This window comes from Calliopsis andreniformis, unplaced genomic scaffold (assembly GCF_051401765.1).
Source record: "Calliopsis andreniformis isolate RMS-2024a unplaced genomic scaffold, iyCalAndr_principal scaffold0309, whole genome shotgun sequence".
Taxonomy (NCBI): domain Eukaryota; kingdom Metazoa; phylum Arthropoda; class Insecta; order Hymenoptera; family Andrenidae; genus Calliopsis; species Calliopsis andreniformis.
In genome coordinates this window covers 51,551-77,325 of record NW_027480718.1, presented here as the reverse complement: position 1 = coordinate 77,325, position 25,775 = coordinate 51,551, and positions in this window count along the sequence as shown.

Sequence of the window (25,775 nt, the reverse complement as noted above, 5' to 3'; positions counted from 1 at the left end):
TAATCATACTAACAACCATAATGATCACAGTGATCATCATAATAACTACAATAATCATAATAATCATAATTGTAATGTTAATAAGATTAGCAATAATCACAATAATCATAGCAACCGTAATAATCTTAGTGATGATCATAATATTCAAGATAATTATATCAAGATCCGTAATAACCATAATAATCATAATAATAACCATAATGGGTTCGGAAATAATCATAATATACATTATACTAGCCATAACAACCATAATAGTCATAATAGCCATAATAATCATAATAGTCGTAATAATAACAATAATGAACTTGGAAATAGTCGTAATAATCATTACAATAGTCATAATAGCCATAAAAATCACAATAGCCATAATAATCAGAATGGTGATCATAATAATAATACTAACAACCATATTGATCATAGTAATCATCATAATAAACAGAATAGTCATGGAAATAATCTTAATAACCATTATTATAAACGTAATAACCATAATCATCGTAATAACCATAATGATCTTAATGATGACCATAATATGCATCATAATTATACCTAGACATATAATAATCAGAGTAATCATAATAATAAACATAATAAGCTTTGAAATAATCATAATAACCGTTATACTAGCCGTAGTAACCATACTAATCATAATAACCATATTAATCATAATAATTATAATAATAACCATAATAAGCTTGGAAATAATCATAATAAGCATTATACTAGCCATAATAATCATAATAACTATAATAATCATAATAGTCATAATGATAACCATAATAAACTTGGAAATAGTCATATTTATCATTATAATAGCAATAATGACCATAAAAATCATAATAGCCATAATAATCTGAATGTTGATCATAATAATCATACTAACAGAAATAATAATCATAGTGATCATCATAATAACTACAATAATCATAATAATCGTAATTGTAATGTTAATAAGGATAGCAATAATCACAATAATCAGAGTAACCATAATAATCTTAATGATGATCATAATATTCATGATAATTACATCAAGATCCGTAATAATCATAATAATCATAATAATAACCATAATGGGTTCGGAAATAATCATAATATACATTATACTAGCCATAACAACCATAATAGTCATTATAGCCATAATAATCATAATAGTCGTAATAATAACAATAATGAACTTGGAAATAATCGTAATAATCATTACAATAGCCATAATAGCCATAAAAATCACAATAGCCATAATAATCTGAATGGTGATCATAATAATCATACTAACAACCATAATGATCATAGTAATCATCATAATAAACAGAATAGTCATGGAAATAATCTTAATAACCATTATTATTAACGGAATAACCATAATCATCGTAATAACCATAATGATCTTAATGATGACCATAATATTTATCATAATTATACTAAGACATATAATAATCAGAGTAATCATAATAACAAACATAATAAGCTTTGAAATGATCATAATAACCTTTATACTAGCCATAATAACCATAATAATCGTAATAACTAGAATAATCATAATAGTCATAATAATCGCAATAACCATAATGATCTTAATGATGATCATGATATTCATCATAATTATACCAAGATCCATAATAATCATAGTAACCATAATAATAAACATAGTAAGCTTTGGAATAATCATAATAACTGTTATACTAGCCATAGTAACCATAATAATCATAATAACCATAATAATCATAATAATTATAGTAATAACCATAATAAGCTTGGAAACAATCATAATAAGCATTATACTAGCCATAATAATCATTATAACTATAATAATCATACTAGTCATAATAATACCCATAATAAACTTGGAACTAATCATATTTATCATTATAATAGCTATAATAACCATAAAGATCATAATAGCCATAATAATCTGAATGTTGATCCTAATAATCATACTAACAACCATAATGATCACAGTGATCATCATAATAACTACAATAATCATAATAATCGTAATTGTAATGTTAATAAGCTTAGCAATAATCACAATAATCATAGTAACCGTAATAATCTTAGTGATGATAATAATATTCATGATAATTATATCAAGATCCGTAATAATCATAATAATCATAATAATAACCATAATGGGTTCGGAAATAATCGTAATATACATTATACTAGCCATAACAACCATAATAGTCATTATAGCCATAATAATCAAAATAGTCGTAATAATAACAATAATGAACTTGGAAATAATCGTAATAATCATTACAATAATCGTAATAGCCATAAAAATCACAATAGGCATAATAATCAGAATGGTGATCATAATAATAATACTAACAACCATAATGATCATAGTAATCATCATAATAAACAGAATAGTCATGGAAATAATCTTAATAATCATTATTATTAACGTGATAACCATAATCATCGTAATAACCATAGTGATCTTAATGATGACCATAATATTCATCATAATTATACCTAGACATATAATAATCAGAGTAATCATAATAATAAACATAATAAGCTTTGAAATAATCATAATAACCGTTATACTAGCCATAGCAACCATAATAATCATAATAACCATAATATTCATAATAATTATAGTAATAACCATAATAAGCTTGGAAATAATCATAATAAGCATTATACTAGCCATAATAATCATAATGACTATAATAATCATACTAGACATAATAATAACCATAATAAACTTGGAAATAATCATATTTATCATTATAAGAGCAATAATAACCATAAAAATCATAATAGCCATAATAATCTGAATGTTGATCCTCATAATCATACTAACAGCCATAATAATCATAGTGATCATCATAATAACTACAATAATCATAATAATTGTAATTGTAATGTTAATAAGGATAGCAATAATCACAATAATCAGAGTAACAGTAATAATATTAATGATGATCATAATATTCATGATAATTACATCAAGATCCGTAATAATCATAATAATCATAATAATAACCATAATGGGTTCGGAAATAATCATAATATAAATTATACCAGCCATAACAACCATAATAGTCATAATACCCATAATAATCATAATAGTCGTAATAATAACAATAATGAACTTGGAAATAATCGTAATAATCATTACAATAGTCATAATAGCCATAAAAATCACAATAGGCATAATAATCAGAATGGTGATCATAATAATAATACTAACAACCATAATGATCATAGTAATCATCATAATAAACAAAATTGTCATGGAAATAATCTTAATAATCAATATTATTAACGTAATAGCCATAATGATCTTAATGATGACCATAATATTCATCATAATTATACCTAGACATATAATAATCAGAGTAATCATAATAATAAACATAATAAGCTTTGAAATAATCATAATAACCGTTATACTAGCCATAGTAACCATAATAATCTTAATAACCATAGTATTCAAAATAATTATAGTAATAACCATAATAAGCTTGGAAATAATCATAATAATCATTATACTAGCCATAATAATCATAATAACTATAATAATCATACTAGACATAATAATAACCATAATAAACTTGGAAATAATCATATTTATCATTATAATAGCAATAATAACCATAAAAACCATAATAGCCATAATAATCTGAATGTTGATCCTCATAATCATACTAACAACCATAATAATCATAGTGATCACCATAATAACTACAATAATCATAATAATCGTAATTGTAATGTTAATAAGCATAGCAATAATCACAATAATCATAGTCACCATAATAATCTTAATGATGATCATAATATCCATGATAATTATACCAAGATCCGTAATAATCATAATAATCATAATAATAACCTCAATGGGTTCGGAAATAATCATAATATACATTATACTAGCCATATCAATCATAATAGTCATAATAGCCATAATAATCGTAATAGTCGTAATAATAACAATAATGAACTTGGAAATAATCGTAATAATCATTATAATAGTCATAATAGCCATAAAAATCACAATAGCCATAAGAATCAGAATGTTGATCATAATAATCATGCTAACAACCATAATGATCACAGTGATCATCATAATAACTACAATAATCATAATAATCGTAATTGTAATGTTAATAAGATTAGCAATAATCACAATAATCATAGCAACCGTAATAATCTTAGTGATGATCATAATATTCAAGATAATTATATCAAGATCCGTAATAACCATAATAATCATAATAATAACCATAATGGGTTCGGAAATAATCATAATATACATTATACTAGCCATAACAACCATAATAGTCATAATAGCCATAATAATCATAATAGTCGTAATAATAACAATAATGAACTTGGAAATAGTCGTAATAATCATTACAATAGTCATAATAGCCATAAAAATCACAATAGGCATAATAATCAGAATGGTGATCATAATAATAATACTAACAACCATATTGATCATAGTAATCATCACAATAAACAGAATAGTCATGGAAATAATCTTAATAACCATTATTATAAACGTAATAACCATAATCATCGTAATAACCATAATGATCTTAATGATGACCATAATATGCATCATAATTATACCTAGACATATAATAATCAGAGTAATCATAATAATAAACATAATAAGCTTTGAAATAATCATAATAACCGTTATACTAGCCATAGTATCCATACTATTCATAATAACCATATTAATCATAATAATTATAATAATAACCATAATAAGCTTGGAAATAATCATAATAAGCATTATACTAGCCATAATAATCATAATAACTATAATAATCATAATAGTCATAATGATAACCATAATAAACTTGGAAATAGTCATATTTATCATTATAATAGCAATAATGACCATAAAAATCACAATAGCCATAATAATCTAAATGTTGATCATGATAATCATACTAACAGCCATAATAGTCATAGTGATCATCATAATAACTACAATAATCATAATAATAGTAATTGTAATGTTAATAGGCATAGCAATAATCACAATAATCAGAGTAACCATAATAATCTTAATGATGATCATAATATACATGATAATTATACCAAGACCGGTAATAATCATAATAATCATAATAATAACCATAATAGGTTCGGAAATAGTCATAATATACTTTATACTAGCCATAACACCCATAATAGTCATAATAGCCATAATAATCCTAATAGTCGTTATAATAACCATAATGAACTTGGAAATAATCGTAATAATCATTACAATAGCCATAATAGCCATAAAAATCACAATAGCCATAATAATCTGAATGGTGATCATAATAATCATACTAACAACCATAATGATCATAGTAATCATCATAATAAACAGAATAGTCATGGAAATAATCTTAATAATCATTATTATTAACGTGATAACCATAATCATCGTAATAACCATAGTGATCTTAATGATGACCATAATATTCATCATAATTATACCTAGACATATAATAATCAGGGTAATCATAATAATAAACATAATAAGCTTTGAAATAATCATAATAACCGTTATACTAGCCATAGCAACCATAATAATCATAATAACCATAATATTCATAATAATTATAGTAATAACCATAATAAGCTTGGAAATAATCATAATAAGCATTATACTAGCCATAATAATCATAATGACTATAATAATCATACTAGACATAATAATAACCATAATAAACTTGGAAATAATCATATTTATCATTATAATAGCAATAATAACCATAAAAATCATAATAGCCATAATAATCTGAATGTTGATCCTCATAATCATACTAACAGCCATAATAATCATAGTGATCATCATAATAACTACAATAATCATAATAATTGTAATTGTAATGTTAATAAGGATAGCAATAATCTCAATAATCAGAGTAACAGTAATAATCTTAATGATGATCATAATATTCATGATAATTACATCAAGATCCGTAATAATCATAATAATCATAATAATAACCATAATGGGTTCGGAAATAATCATAATATACATTATACCAGCCATAACAACCATAATAGTCATACTACCCATAATAATCATAATAGTCGTAATAATAACAATAATGAACTTGGAAATAATCGTAATAATCATTACAATAGTCATAATAGCCATAAAAATCACAATAGGCATAATAATCAGAATGGTGATCATAATAATAATACTAACAACCATAATGATCATAGTGATCATCATAATAACTACAATAATCATAATAATCGTAATTGTAATATTTATAAGCTTAGCAATAATCACAATAATCAGAGTAACCATAATAATCTTAATGATGATCATAATATCCATGATAATTATACCAAGACCCATAATAACCATAGTAACCATAATAATAAACATAATAAGCTTTGAAATAATCATAATAACCGTTATACTATCCATAGTAACCATAATAATCATAATAACCATAATAATCATAATAATTATAGTAATAACCATAATAAGCTTGGAAATAATCATAATAAGCATTATACTAGCCATAATAATCATAATAACTATAATAATCATACTAGACATAATAATAACCATAATAAACATGGAAATAATCATATTTATCATTATAATAGCAATAATAACCATAAAAACCATAATAGCCATAATAATCTGAATGTTGATCCTCATAATCATACTAACAACCATAATAATCATAGTGATCACCATAATAACTACAATAATCATAATAATCGTAATTGTAATGTTAATAAGCATAGCAATAATCACAATAATCATAGTCACCATAATAATCTTAATGATGATCATAATATCCATGATAATTATACCAAGATCCGTAATAATCATAATAATCATAATAATAACCTCAATGGGTTCGGAAATAATCATAATATACATTATACTAGCCATATCAATCATAATAGTCATAATAGCCATAATAATCGTAATAGTCGTAATAATAACAATAATGAACTTGGAAATAATCGTAATAATCATTATAATAGTCATAATAGCCATAAAAATCACAATAGCCATAATAGTCAGAATGGTGATCATAATAATCAAACTAACAACCATAATGATCATAGTGATCATCATAATAACTACAATAAACATAATAATCGTAATTGTAATATTTATAAGCTTAGCAATAATCACAATAATCAGAGTAACCATAATAATCTTAATGATGATCATAATATCCATGATAATTATACCAAGACCCATAATAACAATAGTAACCATAATAATAAACATAATAAGCTTTGAAATAATCATAATAACCGTTATACTATCCATAGTAACCATAATAATCATAATAACCATAATAATCATAATAATTATAGTAATAACCATAATAAGCTTGGAAATAATCAGAATAAGCATTATACTAGCCATAATAATCATAATAACTATAATAATCATACTAGTCATAATAATACCCATAATAAACTTGGAAATAATCATATTTATCATTATAATAGCAATAATAACCATAAAGATCATAATAGCCATAATAATCTGAATGTTGATCCTGATAATCATACTAACAACCATAATGATCATAGTAATCATCATAATAAACAAAATAGTCATGGAAATAATCTTAATAATCAATATTATTAACGTAATAACCATAATGATCTTAATGATGACCATAATATTCATCATAATTATACTAAGACAAATAATAATCAGAGTAATCATAATAATAAACATAATAAGCTTTGAAATAATCATAATAACCGTTATACTAGCCATAGTAACCATAATAATCATAATAGCCATAAAAATCATAATAATTATAATAATAACCATAATAAGCTTGGAAATAATCATAATAAGCATTATACTAGCCATAATAATCATAATAACTATAATAATCATAATAGTCATAATGATAACCATAATAAACTTGGAAATAGTCACATTTATCATTATAATAGCAGTAATGACCATAAAAATCATAATAGCCATAATAATCTAAATGTTGATCATGATAATCATACTAACAGCCATAATAGTCATAGTGAACATCATAATAACTACAATAATCATAATAATAGTAATTGTAATGTTAATAGGCATAGCAATAATCACAATAATCAGAGTAACCATAATAATCTTAATGATGATCATAATATACATGATAATTATACCAAGACCCGTAATAATCATAATAATCATAATAATAACCATAATAGGTTCGGAAATAATCATAATATACTTTATACTAGCCATAACAACCATAATAGTCATAATAGCCATAATAATCATAATAGTCGTTATAATAACCATAATGAACTTGGAAATAATCGTAATAATCATTACAATAGCCATAATAGCCATAAAAATCACAATAGCCATAATAATCTGAATGGTGATCATAATAATCATACTAACAACCATAATGATCATAGTAATCATCATAATAAACAGAATAGCCATGGAAATAATCTTAATAATCATTATTATTAACGTGATAACCATAATCATCGTAATGACCATAGTGATCTTAATGATGACCATAATATTCATCATAATTATACTAAGACATATAATAATCACAGTAATCATAATAATACACATAATAAGCTTTGAAATAATCATAATAACCTTTGTACTAGCCATAATAACCATAATAATCATAATAACTAGAATAATCATAATAGTCATAATAATCGCAATAACCATAATGATCTTAATGATGATCATGATATTCATCATAATTATACCAAGATCCATAATAATCATAGTAACCATAATAATAAACATAATAAGCTTTGAAATAATCATATTAACCGTTATACTATCCATAGTAACCATAATAATCATAATAACCATAATAATCATAATAATTATAGTAATAACCATAATGAGCTTGGAAATAATCAGAATAAGCATTATACTAGCCATAATAATCATAATAACTATAATAATCATACTAGTCATAATAATACCCATGATAAACTTGGAAATAATCATATTTATCATTATAATAGCAATAATAACCATAAAGATCATAATAACCATAATAATCTGAATGTTGATCCTGATAATCATACTAACAACCATAATGATCATAGTAATCATCATAATAAACAAAATAGTCATGGAAATAATCTTAATAATCAATATTATTAACGTAATAACCATAATGATCTTAATGATGACCATAATATTCATCATAATTATACCTAGACATATAATAATCAGAGTAATCATAATAATAAACATAATAAGCTTTGAAATAATCATAATAACCGTTATACTAGCCATAGTAACCATAATAATCATAATAACCATAATATTCATAATAATTATAGTAATAACCATGATAAGCTAGGAAATAATCATAATAAGCATTATACTAGCCATAATAATCATAATAGCTATAATAATCATACTAGACATAATAATAACCATAATAAACTTGGAAATAATCATATTTATCATTATAATATCAATAATAACCATAAAAATCATAATAGCCATAATAATCTGAATGTTGATCCTCATAATCATACTAACAACCATAATAATCATAGTGATCACCATAATAACTACAATAGTCATAATAAACGTAATTGTAATGTTAATAAGCATAGCAATAATCACAATAATCATAGTAACCATAATAATCTTAATGATGATCATAATATTCATGATAATTATACCAAGATCCGTAATGATCATAATAATCATAATAATAACCATACTGGGTTCGGAAATATTCATAATATACATTATACTAGCCATATCAACCATAATAGTCATAATAGCCATAATAATCATAATAGTCGTAATAATAACAATAATGAACTTGGAAATAATCGTAATAATCATTGTAATAGTCATAATAGCCATAAAAATCACAATAGCCATAAGAATCAGAATGGTGATCATAATAATCATACTAACAACCATAATGATCACAGTGATCATCATAATAACTACAATAATCATAATAATCGTAATTGTAATGTTAATAAGATTAGCAATAATCACAATAATCATAGCAACCGTAGTAATCTTAGTGATGATCATAATATTCAAGATAATTATATCAAGATCCGTAATAACCATAATAATCATAATAATAGCCATAATGGGTTCGGAAATAATCATAATATACATTATACTAGCCATAACAACCATAATAGTCATAATAGCCATAATAATCATAATAGTCGTAATAATAACAATAATGAACTTGGAAATAGTCGTAATAATCATTACAATAGTCATAATAGCCATAAAAATCACAATAGCCATAATAATCAGAATGGTGATCATAATAATAATACTAACAACCATATTGATCATAGTAATCATCATAATAAACAGAATAGTCATGGAAATAATCTTAATAACCATTATTATAAACGTAATAACCATAATCATCGTAATAACCATAATGATCTTAATGATGACCATAATATGCATCATAATTATACCTAGACATATAATAATCAGAGTAATCATAATAATAAACATAATAAGCTTTGAAATAATCATAATAACCGTTATACTAGCCATAATAACCATACTAATCATAATAACCATATTAATCATAATAATTATAATAATAACCATAATAAGCTTGGAAATAATCATAATAAGCATTATACTAGCCATAATAATCATAATAACTATAATAATCATAATAGTCATAATGATAACCATAATAAACTTGGAAATAGTCATATTTATCATTATAATAGCAATAATGACCATAAAAATCATAATAGCCATAATAATCTAAATGTTGATCATGATAATCATACTAACAGCCTTAATAGTCATAGTGATCATCATAATAACTACAATAATCATAATAATAGTAATTGTAATGTTAATAGGCATAGCAATAATCACAATAATCAGAGTAACCATAATAATCTTAATGATGATCATAATATACATGATAATTATACCAAGACCCGTAATAATCATAATAATCATAATAATAACCATAATAGGTTCGGAAATAGTCATAATATACTTCATACTAGCCATAACAACCATAATAGTCATAATAGCCATAATAATCATAATAGTCGTTATAATAACCATAATGAACTTGGAAATAATCGTAATAATCATTACAATAGCCATAATAGCCATAAAAATCACAATAGCCATAATAATCTGAATGGTGATCATAATAATCATACTAACAACCATAATGATCATAGTAATCATCATAATGAACAGAATAGTCATGGAAATAATCTTAATAATCATTATTATTAACGTGATAACCATAATCATCGTAATGACCATAGTGATCTTAATGATGACCATAATATTCATCATAATTATACTAAGACATATAATAATCACAGTAATCATAATAATAAACATAATAAGCTTTGAAATAATCATAATAACCTTTGTACTAGCCATAATAACCATAATAATCATAATAACTAGAATAATCATAATAGTCATAATAATCGCAATAACCATAATGATCTTAATGATGATCATGATATTCATCATAATTATACCAAGATCCATAATAATCATAGTAACCATAATAATAAACATAATAAGCTTTGAAATAATCATATTAACCGTTATACTATCCATAGTAACCATAATAATCATAATAACCATAATAATCATAATAATTATAGTAATAACCATAATGAGCTTGGAAATAATCAGAATAAGCATTATACTAGCCATAATAATCATAATAACTATAATAATCATACTAGTCATAATAATACCCATAATAAACTTAGAAATAATCATATTTATCATTATAGTAGCAATAATAACCATAAAGATCATAATAGCCATAATAATCTGAATGTTGATCCTGATAATCATACTAACAACCATAATGATCATAGTAATCATCATAATAAACAAAATAGTCATGGAAATAATCTTAATAATCAATATTATTAACGTAATAAACATAATGATCTTAATGATGACCATAATATTCATCATAATTATACCTAGACATATAATAATCAGAGTAATCATAATAATAAACATAATAAGCTTTGAAATAATCATAATAACCGTTATACTAGCCATAGCAACCATAATAATCATAATAACCATAATATTCATAATAATTATAGTAATAACCATAATAAGCTTGGAAATAATCATAATAAGCATTATACTAGCCATAATAATCATAATGACTATAATAATCATACCAGACATAATAATAACCATAATAAACTTGGAAATAATCATATTTATCATTATAATAGCAATAATAACCATAAAAATCATAATAGCCATAATAATCTGAATGTTGATCCTCATAATCATACTAACAACCATAATAATCATAGTGATCACCATAATAACTACAATAATCATAATAATCGTAATTGTAATGTTAATAAGCATAGCAATAATCACAATAATCATAGTAACCATAATAATCTTAATGATGATCATAATATCGATGATAATTATACCAGGATCCGTAATAATCATAATAATCATAATAATAACCATACTGGGTTCGGAAATAATCATAATATACATTATACTAGCCATATCAACCATAATAGTCATAATAGCCATAATCATCATAATAGTCGTAATAATAACAATAATGAACTTGGAAATAATCGTAATAATCATTATAATAGTCATAATAGCCATAAAAATCACAATAGCCATAAGATTCAGAATGGTGATCATAATAATCATACTAACAACCATAATGATCACAGTGATCATCATAATAACTACAATAATCATAATAATCGTAATTGTAATGTTAATAAGCTTAGCAATAATCACAATAATCATAGTAACCGTAATAATCTTAGTGATGATCATAATATTCATGATAATTATATCAAGATCCGTAATAATCATAATAATCATAATAATAACCATAATGGGTTCGGAAATAATCATAATATACATTATACTTGCCATAACAACCATACTAGTCGTAATAGCCATAATAATCATAATAGTCGTAATATTAACAATAATGAACTTGGAAATAATCGTAATAATCATTACAATAGTCATAATAGCCATAAAAATCACAATAGCCATAATAATCAGAATGGTGATCATAATAATCATGCTAGCAACCATAATGATCATAGTAATCATCATAATAAACAGAATAGTCATGGAAATAACCTTAATAATCATTATTATTAACGTAATAACCATAATCATCTTAATAATCATAATGATCTCAATGATGAACATAATATTCATCATAATTATACCTAGACATATAATAATCAGAGTAATCATAATAATAAACATAATAAGCTTTGAAATAATCATAATAACCTTTATACTAGCCATAATAACCATAATAATCATAATAACTAGAATAATCATAATAGTCATAATAATCGCAATAACCATAATGGTCTTAATGATGATCATGATATACATCATAATTATACCGTGTTCCATAATAAGCATAGTAACCATAATAATAAACATAATAAGCTTTGAAATAATCATAATAACCGTTATACTAGCCACAGTAACCATAATAATCATAATAACCATAATAATCATAATAATTATAGTAAGAACCATAATAAGCTTGGAAATAATCATAATAAGCATTATACTAGCCATAATAATCATAATAACTATAATAACCATACTAGTCATAATAATAACCGTAATAAACTTGGAAATAATCATATTTATCATTATAATACCAATAATAACCATAAAAATCATAATAGCCAGAATAATCTGAATGTTGATCATAATAATCATACTAACAGCCATAATAATCATAGTGATCATCATAATAACTACAATAATCATAATAATCGTAATTGTAATGTTAATAAGCATAGCAATAATCACAATAACCATTGTAACCATAATAATCTTAATGATGATCATAATATCCATGATTATTATACCAAGATCCGTAATAATCATAATAATCATAATAATAACCATACTGGGTACGGAAATAATCATAATATACATTATACTAGCCATAACAACCATAATAGTCATAATAGCCATAATAATCATAATGGTTGTAATAATAACAATAATGAACTTGGAAATAACCGTAATAATCATTACAATAGTCATAATAGCCATAAAAATCACAATAGCCATAATAATCAGAATGGTGATCATAATAATAATAATAATAACAACCGTAATGATCATAGTAATCATCATAATAAACAGAATAGTCATGGAAATAATCTTAGTAACCATTATTATTAACGCAATAACAATAATGATCTTAATGATGACCATAATATTCATCATAATTATACTAAGACATATAATAATCAGAGTAGTCATAATAATAAACGTAATAAGCTTTGAAATAATCATAATAACCTTTATACTAGCCATAATAACCATAATAATCACAATAACTAGAATAATAATAATAGTCATAATAATAGCCATAATAAACCTGGAAATAATCATAATAATCTCTATAATAGCAATATTAACCATAAAAATCATAATAGCCATAATAATTTGAATCTTGAATATAATAATCATGCTAACAACCATAATAATCATAGTAATCATCATAATAACCACAATAATCATAATAATCGTAATTATAGTCTTAATAGTGACAGCTATAACCACAATAATAATAATAATCATAGTAATAATTATACTAAATATAATAATCATAACAGCCGCAATAATAATCAGAATAATCATGGAAATAATCATAATAATCATTATTATAGCCATAATATTCCCAATAATCGTAGTAGCCGTAATAATCTGAATGGTGATCATAATAATCATACTAACAGCCATAATAATCATACTGATCATCACAATAACTACAACAATCATAAGAGTCCTAATAATAAACAGAATAATCATGGAAATAACCTCAGTAATCATTATTATAGATATAATAGTCATAACAATCGTAATAAACATAATGCACATAATGATGATCATGATATTCATCATAATTATACCAAGAACCATAATAATCACAGTAACCATAATAATAAACTAAATAAGCTTAGAAATAATCATAATAACGGTTATACTAGCCATAGTAACAATAATAATCATAATAATTATAGTAATAACCATAATAAGCTTGGAAATAATCATAATAAGCATTATACTAGCCATAATAGTCATAATAACTATAATAATCATAATAGTCATAATAATAACCATAATAAACATGGAAATAGTCATACTTATCATTATAATAGCAATAATAACCATAAAAACCATAATAGCCATAATAATCAGAATGTTGATCATAATAATCATACTAAGAGCCATAATAATCATTGCCATCATCATAATAACTACAATAATCATAATAATCATAATTGTAATGTTAATAAGCATTGCAATAATCACAATAATCAGAGTAACCATAATAATCTTAATGATGATCATAATATTCATGATAATTACATCAAGATCCGTAATAAGCATAATAATCATAATAATAACCATAATGGGTTCGGAAATAATCATAATATACATTATACCAGCCATAACAACCATAATAGTCATAATAGCCATAATAATCATAATAGTCGTAATAATAACAATAATGAACTTGGAAATAATCGTAATAATAATTACAATAGTCATAATAGCCATAAAAATCACAATAGCCATAAGAATCAGAATGGTGATCATAACAATCATACTAACAACCATAATGATCACAGTGATCATCATAATAACTACAATAATCATAATAATCGCAATTGTAATGTTAATAAGCTTAGCAATAATCACAATAACCATTGTAACCATAATAATCTTAATGATGATCATAATATCCATGATAATTATACCAAGATGCATAATAATCATAATAATCATAATAATAACCATACTGGGTACGGAAATAATCATAATATACATTATACTAGCCATAACAACCATAATAGTCATAATAGACATAATAATCATAATAGTCGTAATAATAACAATAATGAACTTGGAAATAATCGTAATAATCATTATAATAGACATAATAGCCATAAAAATCACAATAGCCATAATAATCAGAATGGTGATCATAATAATCGTACTAACAACCATAATGATCATAGTAATCATCATAATAACTACAATAATCATAATAATCGTAATTGCAATATTAATAAACATAGCAATAATCACAATAATCATAGTAACCATAATAATCTTAATGATGACCATAATATCCATCATAATTATACCAAGATCCGTAATAATCATAATAATCATAATAATAACCATAATAGGCTTTGAAATAATCATAATAACCTTTATACTAGCCATAATAGCCATAATAACCATAATAACTAGAATAATCATGATAGTCATAATAATAGCCATAATAAATATGGAAATAATCATAACAATCACTATAATAGCAATAATAACCATAAAAATCATAATAGCCATAATAATTTGGATCTAGATCATAATGACCATACTAACAACCATAATAATCATAGTAATCATCATAATAAACATAATAAGCTTTGAAATAATCATAATAACCTTTATACTAGCCATAATAACCATAATAATCATAATAACTAGAATAATCATAATAGTCATAATAATCGCAATAACCATAATGATCTTAATGATGACCATAATATTCATCATAATTATACTAAGACATGTAATAATCAGAGTAGTCATAATAATAAACGTAATAAGCTTTGAAATAATCATAATAACCTTTATACTAGCCATAATAACCATAATAATCACAATAACTAGAATAATAAAAATAGTCATAATAATAACCATAATAAACCTGGAAATAATCATAATAATCTCTATAATAGCAATATTAACCATAAAAATCATAATAGCCATAATAATTTGAATCTTGAATATAATAATCATGCTAACAACCATAATAATCATAGTAATCATCATAATAACCACAATAATCATAATAATCGTAATTATAGTCTTAATAGTGACAGCTATAACCACAATAATAATAATAATCATAGTAATAATTATACTAAATATAATAATCATAACAGCCGCAATAATAATCAGAATAATCATGGAAATAATCATAATAATCATTATTATAGCCATAATATTCCCAATAATCGTAGTAGCCGTAATAATCTGAATGGTGATCATAATAATCATACTAACAGCCATAATAATCATACTGATCATCACAATAACTACAACAATCATAAGAGTCCTAATAATAAACGGAATAATCATGGAAATAACCTCAGTAATCATTATTATAGATATAATAGTCATAACAATCGTAATAAACATAATGCACATAATGATGATCATGATATTCATCATAATTATACCAAGAACCATAATAATCACAGTAACCATAATAATAAACTAAATAAGCCTAGAAATAATCATAATAACCGTTATACTAGCCATAGTAACCATAATAATCATAATAATTATAGTAATAACCATAATAAGCTTGGAAATAATCATAATAAGCATTATACTAGCCATAATAATCATAATAACTATAATAATCATAATAGTCATAATAATAACCATAATAAACATGGAAATAGTCATACTTATCATTATAATAGCAATAATAACCATAAAAACCATAATAGCCATAATAATCTGAATGTTGATCATAATAATCATACTAACAGCCATAATAATCATTGCCATCATCATAATAACTACAATAATCATAATAATCATAATTGTAATGTTAATAAGCATAGCAATAATCACAATAATCAGAGTAACCATAATAATCTTAATGATGATCATAATATTCATGATAATTACATCAAGATCCGTAATAAGCATAATAATCATAATAATAACCATAATGGGTTCGGAAATAATCATAATATACATTATACCAGCCATAACAACCATAATAGTCATAATAGTCATAATAATCATAATAGTCGTAATAATAACAATAATGAACTTGGAAATAATCGTAATAATCATTACAATAGTCATAATAGCCATAAAAATCACAATAGGTATAATAATCAGAGTGGTGATCATAATAATAATACTAACAACCATAATGATCATAGTAATCATCATAATAAACAGAATAGTCATGGAAATAATCTTAATAACCATTATTATTAACGTAATAACCATAATCATTGTAATAACCATAATGATCTTAATGATGACCATAATATTCATCATAATTATACCTAGACATATAATAATCAGAGTAATCATAACAATAAACATAATAAGCTTTGAAATAATCATAATAACCGTTATACTAGCCATAGTAACCATACTAATCATAATAACCATAATAATCATAATAATTATAGTAATAACCATAATAAGCTTGGAAATAATCAGAATGAGCATTATACTAACCATAATAATCATAATAACTATAATAATCATAATAGTCATAATGATAACCATAATAAACTTGGAAATAGTCATATTTATCATTATAATAGCAATAATGACCATAAAAATCATAATAGCCATAATAATCTAAATGTTGATCATGATAATCATACTAACAGCCATAATAGTCATAGTGATCATCATAATAACTACAATAATCATAATAATAGTAATTGTAATGTTAATAGGCATAGCAATAGTCACAATAATCAGAGTAACCATAATAATCTTAATGATGATCATAATATACATGATAATTATACCAAGACCGGTAATAATCATAATAATCATAATAATAACCATAATAGGTTCGGAAATAGTCATAATATACTTTATACTAGCCATAACAACCATAATAGTCATAATAGCCATAATAATCATAATAGTCGTTATAATAACCATAATGAACTTGGAAATAATCGTAATAATCATTACAATAGCCATAATAGCCATAAAAATCACAATAGCCATAATAATCTGAATGGTGATCATAATTAATCATACTAACAAGCATAATGATCATAGTAATCATCATAATAAACAGAATAGTCATGGAAATAATCTTAATAATCATTATTATTAACGTGATAACCATAATCATCGTAATGACCATAGTGATCTTAATGATGACCATAATATTCATCATAATTATACTAAGACATATAATAATCACAGTAATCGTAATAATAAACATAATAAGCTTTGAAATAATCATAATAACCTTTGTACTAGCCATAATAACCATAATAATCATAATAACTAGAATAATCATAATAGTCATAATAATCGCAATAACCATAATGATCTTAATGATGATCATGATATTCATCATAATTATACCAAGATCCATAATAATCATAGTAACCATAATAATAAACATAATAAGCTTTGAAATAATCATATTAACCGTTATACTATCCATAGTAACCATAATAATCATAATAACCATAATAATCATAATAATTATAGTAATAACCATAATGAGCTTGGAAATAATCAGAATAAGCATTATACTAGCCATAATAATCATAATAACTATAATAATCATACTAGTCATAATAATACCCATAATAAACTTGGAAATAATCATAATAACCGTTATACTAGCCATAGTAACCATACTACTCATAATAGCCATAATAATCACAATAATTATAATAATAACCATAATAAGCTTGGAAATAATCATAATAAGCATTATACTAGCCATAATAATCATAATAGCTATAATAATCATACTAGACATAATAATAACCATAATAAACTTGGAAATAATCATATTTATCATTATAATATCAATAATAACCATAAAAATCATAATAGCCATAATAATCTGAATGTTGATCCTCATAATCATACTAACAACCATAATAATCATAGTGATCACCATAATAACTACAATAGTCATAATAAACGTAATTGTAATGTTAATAAGCATAGCAATAATCACAATAATCATAGTAACCATAATAATCTTAATGATGATCATAATATCCATGATAATTATACCAAGATCCGTAATGATCATAATAATCATAATAATAACCATACTGGGTTCGGAAATATTCATAATATACATTATACTAGCCATATCAACCATAATAGTCATAATAGCCATAATAATCATAATAGTCGTAATAATAACAATAATGAACTTGGAAATAATCGTAATAATCATTGTAATAGTCATAATAGCCATAAAAATCATAATAGCCATAATAATCAGAATGTTGATCATAATCATCATACTAACAGCCATAATAATCATAGTGATCATCATAATAACTACGATAATCATAATAATCGTAATTGTAATGTTAATAAGCATAGCAATAATCACAATAACCATTGTAACCATAATAATCTTAATGATGATCATAATATCCATGATAATTATACCAAGATCCGTAATAATCATAATAATCATAATAATAACCATACTGGGTTCGGAAATAATCATAATATACATTATACTTGCCATAACAACCATACTAGTCGTAATAGCCATAATAATCATAATAGTCGTAATATTAACAATAATGAACTTGGAAATAATCGTAATAATCATTACAATAGTCATAATAGCCATAAAAATCACAATAGCCATAATAATCAGAATGGTGATCATAATAATCATGCTAACAACCATAATGATCATAGTAATCATCATAATAAACAGAATAGTCATGGAAATAACCTTAATAATCATTATTATTAACGTAATAACCATAATCATCTTAATAATCATAATGATCTCAATGATGAACATAATATTCATCATAATTATACCTAGACATATAATAATCAGAGTAATCATAATAATAAACATAATAAGCTTTGAAATAATCATAATAACCTTTATACTAGCCATAATAACCATAATAATCATAATAACTAGAATAATCATAATAGTCATAATAATCGCAATAACCATAATGGTCTTAATGATGATCATGATATACATCATAATTATACCGTGTTCCATAATAAGCATAGTAACCATAATAATAAACATAATAAGCTTTGAAATAATCATAATAACCGTTATACTAGCCACAGTAACCATAATAATCATAATAACCATAATAATCATAATAATTATAGTAAGAACCATAATAAGCTTGGAAATAATCATAATAAGCATTATACTAGCCATAATAATCATAATAACTATAATAACCATACTAGTCATAATAATAACCGTAATAAACTTGGAAATAATCATATTTATCATTATAATACCAATAATAACCATAAAAATCATAATAGCCAGAATAATCTGAATGTTGATCATAATAATCATACTAACAGCCATAATAATCATAGTGATCATCATAATAACTACAATAATCATAATAATCGTAATTGTAATGTTAATAAGCATAGCAATAATCACAATAACCATTGTAACCATAATAATCTTAATGATGATCATAATATCCATGATTATTATACCAAGATCCGTAATAATCATAATAATCATAATAATAACCATACTGGGTACGGAAATAATCATAATATACATTATACTAGCCATAACAACCATAATAGTCATAATAGCCATAATAATCATAATGGTTGTAATAATAACAATAATGAACTTGGAAATAACCGTAATAATCATTACAATAGTCATAATAGCCATAAAAATCACAATAGCCATAATAATCAGAATGGTGATCATAATAATAATAATAATAACAACCGTAATGATCATAGTAATCATCATAATAAACAGAATAGTCATGGAAATAATCTTAGTAACCATTATTATTAACGCAATAACAATAATGATCTTAATGATGACCATAATATTCATCATAATTATACTAAGACATATAATAATCAGAGTAGTCATAATAATAAACGTAATAAGCTTTGAAATAATCATAATAACCTTTATACTAGCCATAATAACCATAATAATCACAATAACTAGAATAATAATAATAGTCATAATAATAGCCATAATAAACCTGGAAATAATCATAATAATCTCTATAATAGCAATATTAACCATAAAAATCATAATAGCCATAATAATTTGAATCTTGAATATAATAATCATGCTAACAACCATAATAATCATAGTAATCATCATAATAACCACAATAATCATAATAATCGTAATTATAGTCTTAATAGTGACAGCTATAACCACAATAATAATAATAATCATAGTAATAATTATACTAAATATAATAATCATAACAGCCGCAATAATAATCAGAATAATCATGGAAATAATCATAATAATCATTATTATAGCCATAATATTCCCAATAATCGTAGTAGCCGTAATAATCTGAATGGTGATCATAATAATCATACTAACAGCCATAATAATCATACTGATCATCACAATAACTACAACAATCATAAGAGTCCTAATAATAAACAGAATAATCATGGAAATAACCTCAGTAATCATTATTATAGATATAATAGTCATAACAATCGTAATAAACATAATGCACATAATGATGATCATGATATTCATCATAATTATACCAAGAACCATAATAATCACAGTAACCATAATAATAAACTAAATAAGCTTAGAAATAATCATAATAACGGTTATACTAGCCATAGTAACAATAATAATCATAATAATTATAGTAATAACCATAATAAGCTTGGAAATAATCATAATAAGCATTATACTAGCCATAATAGTCATAATAACTATAATAATCATAATAGTCATAATAATAACCATAATAAACATGGAAATAGTCATACTTATCATTATAATAGCAATAATAACCATAAAAACCATAATAGCCATAATAATCAGAATGTTGATCATAATAATCATACTAAGAGCCATAATAATCATTGCCATCATCATAATAACTACAATAATCATAATAATCATAATTGTAATGTTAATAAGCATTGCAATAATCACAATAATCAGAGTAACCATAATAATCTTAATGATGATCATAATATTCATGATAATTACATCAAGATCCGTAATAAGCATAATAATCATAATAATAACCATAATGGGTTCGGAAATAATCATAATATACATTATACCAGCCATAACAACCATAATAGTCATAATAGCCATAATAATCATAATAGTCGTAATAATAACAATAATGAACTTGGAAATAATCGTAATAATAATTACAATAGTCATAATAGCCATAAAAATCACAATAGCCATAAGAATCAGAATGGTGATCATAACAATCATACTAACAACCATAATGATCACAGTGATCATCATAATAACTACAATAATCATAATAATCGCAATTGTAATGTTAATAAGCTTAGCAATAATCACAATAACCATTGTAACCATAATAATCTTAATGATGATCATAATATCCATGATAATTATACCAAGATGCATAATAATCATAATAATCATAATAATAACCATACTGGGTACGGAAATAATCATAATATACATTATACTAGCCATAACAACCATAATAGTCATAATAGACATAATAATCATAATAGTCGTAATAATAACAATAATGAACTTGGAAATAATCGTAATAATCATTATAATAGACATAATAGCCATAAAAATCACAATAGCCATAATAATCAGAATGGTGATCATAATAATCGTACTAACAACCATAATGATCATAGTAATCATCATAATAACTACAATAATCATAATAATCGTAATTGCAATATTAATAAACATAGCAATAATCACAATAATCATAGTAACCATAATAATCTTAATGATGACCATAATATCCATCATAATTATACCAAGATCCGTAATAATCATAATAATCATAATAATAACCATAATAGGCTTTGAAATAATCATAATAACCTTTATACTAGCCATAATAGCCATAATAACCATAATAACTAGAATAATCATGATAGTCATAATAATAGCCATAATAAATATGGAAATAATCATAACAATCACTATAATAGCAATAATAACCATAAAAATCATAATAGCCATAATAATTTGGATCTAGATCATAATGACCATACTAACAACCATAATAATCATAGTAATCATCATAATAAACATAATAAGCTTTGAAATAATCATAATAACCTTTATACTAGCCATAATAACCATAATAATCATAATAACTAGAATAATCATAATAGTCATAATAATCGCAATAACCATAATGATCTTAATGATGACCATAATATTCATCATAATTATACTAAGACATGTAATAATCAGAGTAGTCATAATAATAAACGTAATAAGCTTTGAAATAATCATAATAACCTTTATACTAGCCATAATAACCATAATAATCACAATAACTAGAATAATAAAAATAGTCATAATAATAACCATAATAAACCTGGAAATAATCATAATAATCTCTATAATAGCAATATTAACCATAAAAATCATAATAGCCATAATAATTTGAATCTTGAATATAATAATCATGCTAACAACCATAATAATCATAGTAATCATCATAATAACCACAATAATCATAATAATCGTAATTATAGTCTTAATAGTGACAGCTATAACCACAATAATAATAATAATCATAGTAATAATTATACTAAATATAATAATCATAACAGCCGCAATAATAATCAGAATAATCATGGAAATAATCATAATAATCATTATTATAGCCATAATATTCCCAATAATCGTAGTAGCCGTAATAATCTGAATGGTGATCATAATAATCATACTAACAGCCATAATAATCATACTGATCATCACAATAACTACAACAATCATAAGAGTCCTAATAATAAACGGAATAATCATGGAAATAACCTCAGTAATCATTATTATAGATATAATAGTCATAACAATCGTAATAAACATAATGCACATAATGATGATCATGATATTCATCATAATTATACCAAGAACCATAATAATCACAGTAACCATAATAATAAACTAAATAAGCCTAGAAATAATCATAATAACCGTTATACTAGCCATAGTAACCATAATAATCATAATAATTATAGTAATAACCATAATAAGCTTGGAAATAATCATAATAAGCATTATACTAGCCATAATAATCATAATAACTATAATAATCATAATAGTCATAATAATAACCATAATAAACATGGAAATAGTCATACTTATCATTATAATAGCAATAATAACCATAAAAACCATAATAGCCATAATAATCTGAATGTTGATCATAATAATCATACTAACAGCCATAATAATCATTGCCATCATCATAATAACTACAATAATCATAATAATCATAATTGTAATGTTAATAAGCATAGCAATAATCACAATAATCAGAGTAACCATAATAATCTTAATGATGATCATAATATTCATGATAATTACATCAAGATCCGTAATAAGCATAATAATCATAATAATAACCATAATGGGTTCGGAAATAATCATAATATACATTATACCAGCCATAACAACCATAATAGTCATAATAGTCATAATAATCATAATAGTCGTAATAATAACAATAATGAACTTGGAAATAATCGTAATAATCATTACAATAGTCATAATAGCCATAAAAATCACAATAGGTATAATAATCAGAGTGGTGATCATAATAATAATACTAACAACCATAATGATCATAGTAATCATCATAATAAACAGAATAGTCATGGAAATAATCTTAATAACCATTATTATTAACGTAATAACCATAATCATTGTAATAACCATAATGATCTTAATGATGACCATAATATTCATCATAATTATACCTAGACATATAATAATCAGAGTAATCATAACAATAAACATAATAAGCTTTGAAATAATCATAATAACCGTTATACTAGCCATAGTAACCATACTAATCATAATAACCATAATAATCATAATAATTATAGTAATAACCATAATAAGCTTGGAAATAATCAGAATGAGCATTATACTAACCATAATAATCATAATAACTATAATAATCAT